The sequence below is a fragment of the Tigriopus californicus genome, chromosome 2, assembly GCF_007210705.1.
Source record: "Tigriopus californicus strain San Diego chromosome 2, Tcal_SD_v2.1, whole genome shotgun sequence".
In the NCBI taxonomy this organism is placed as follows: domain Eukaryota; kingdom Metazoa; phylum Arthropoda; class Copepoda; order Harpacticoida; family Harpacticidae; genus Tigriopus; species Tigriopus californicus.
In genome coordinates this window covers 12,081,970-12,084,651 of record NC_081441.1, presented here as the reverse complement: position 1 = coordinate 12,084,651, position 2,682 = coordinate 12,081,970, and positions in this window count along the sequence as shown.

Below are 2,682 nucleotides of genomic sequence, written 5' to 3'. Positions count from 1 at the left end.
ATTGTTCAGAAATATTTACCACTTTCTGAAGCAAGCATCAATAAGCCCTCAAATAACAAGCTGATAATGAAACTGTTGGTCTCGGGATGTCAAAAAATGTCCCCTATACACGATAATCATCTAGTTTGCCAACATACTGTTTGCCTCAACCCTGAAGAGTCCTCCTTAGCTGGTGAGAAATTATCCATTAACTTGCAACAGTCCTTGTGATATGCTGTATGCTAGAGCGTTCTTGGCTTAACCATGGATACCCTTAACTAGTTAAGGGTCGCTCTGGCTTAACTCTCGACGGTGGAAATATGCTTGTAAATAAGGCAGGAAATGTGATGCAGGACAATCAAGTAAGCACATATTTCTGGCATTAGAGTGGCGCCCCCGACCTTCCTCAAAACCACTTTTTAAGATGTTAATCTAGAAAACCGACATCCCAAGAAACAGCCGAATACTGGATAATGACTGCATATCGGAATATGCACGAGCCGCCAACCAAATCAGAAATGGAAGTAGATGCTTTGATATTATTTCTATTTTTTGCCTTGTTACTTGATCAATTTGGGTGAATCAAGGAAATCATCAGACAATCCCTGATCAGGGTTGTCAACACATCCGCTAGCTCTCGCCGTTTTCCAATCACGCCTCAACTCATGCCAACGAAGTCAATTTGAGTCAAGTTGCTTATTCGGACATTTAGGCAAGCGCTGGTACCAGCAAACAAACTTGCCTGCCAATGCCAGTGATGCAAAATTGGCGTTTCAAACTGGTTTAATGAAGCTGACCTTTCCTTTTATAGCGATGTGAAAGAAGGGTCAGCTTATCAAAAACGTGTTTGAAGCCCCAAACCTGCATCACTGACACTGGTACCAGTAAACAAACGAACCTGCCAGAGCTTGCCTAAACGTCCCCATGGAGATAACGCGTTGAGCCTCTTCCAATTTTCAGTATCTTGGTCCGTGTCACGGCCAGCCAAGACCCAGCTAAACCAAAGTACCCAATGAATTAAAAGATTGAGGCCTTGAAAGAGAGATGGTTCAGTGTGGGGGAGATCTCTAGGGATTTTCAGGTGTCTAATGGAACCGCCAGACGGGTATTGGGGGAATATCTTGGCCGTGGAAAACGGGCTGCAAGATGGGTCCCAGTTTTAAAAAACATGATGTATTGTTTTTTCCGGTAAGTCATAACACAAGCCTCTATTCCTGGCTTGTAGTCTTTGCGGAGTAGAGAAGTAATTCTCTAGTTTCCTTGGAACTTATTTATGAACAATGAAACAGGAACCCAACTTAGACAAAGTACAAATGAATTCTAGATATAAATAGAACTCTATCATTTTAGACCAAAACATGTTTTGCCTACAAATCCATGAATTAATTGGAACAATGTCCCAATTATTGTACGTGCTTTGTAGAAGAATCAATCATATATGGTCATTCCTTATCAATTATATTTGGTTAATTAGTTCAGCTAAATTTCCTTCAAAACGGTTTACTTCAAAGAGCGGTTGCATCTTTTGAACCTATTCCTTTAGAGGACAAGATGCTAGCTTTATGTGTATTGCCTTCTTGAACACTGATGATTAATTATGTTGATCTTTTTGACAACTGAATAAATTGCAAGGGGAAAATTCAAATTCCGCGGACATTGTAATTTTAAGGGACAAAATTAACAAGTTACGATTGATATCAATTCTGAAATACTACTGCCAAACCAATTGAAGAACTTTCGTGTTTTAGGAATAATTTGCCTTATAATGTAGGACGGAGGAAAAATTCCTTTTTGTCAAGTTCCAAATTTCAAGACAAATATCCGTAAATTGCATGTGCTCTGTAAGTTTGATTGGCTAGTAGTTACGAAATTACAAGTAATATAATGACAAAGACCGAAATTGCAGCAATAATTAAATTGCCATTTCATTACATTTCAAAGTGATGTAACTGTAATGATCTGAAAAGCCAAAAATGACTTGTTTCTTGTTCCTTTTTACGCCTCATATGTGTCCATTTTTTTCTTCATTTTTCTATCTAACCGATTGGAGGAAACTTACAGCTTTTATGGTCAATTTTCCCAAAAATTGCAAAATACTGACCATTGCATAATAATTGTCAGCTTGGCTATTTTGTTAAAATTTATTCTGAAGAGGAAAGGTCAGTGCCAAAATTTGTGCTTAGCCCGAAACAACAGTGAGGGTGTTCTTGGCTTTGAATCCTGCTTTTGGTATGCTTCAAAGCTTGCCTTTCACCTTGGTTAAAGTCTCCTCAATTGGTCCAAAACAACTTATTCAGAGCAGAGTGGTCAAGTAGGTTTGCGACCGGAAATCATTCAATGGCTCGAGTATGTTACACCAAATTTCTAAACTTTTCTCATTTTCTCGACTTGAAGTGATTGTGCTAACTAATTGGGAGCAAGTTTTAGAGCTTGATGATTTCTCATGTTAATTTTCTCCCATGGACATGTATTGTTGCAAACCTTCAACAATCATTAAAAATCCATGGTTGGGAAAATGAATCTAATTAGATTCTGCTTTTATTAAGGCACAACTCTTTTCCGAAATAGTTTTCGGAATTTTCGTCTTCTTGCAGATGGCATTCATTGCATTTTTGTTCATGTGGGATGTTTATGCGAAAATACCTTTTTTTATTTGCCTAATATGTTGAAGTATGTCTTGAAAAATTCGCTTTTTATTAGATC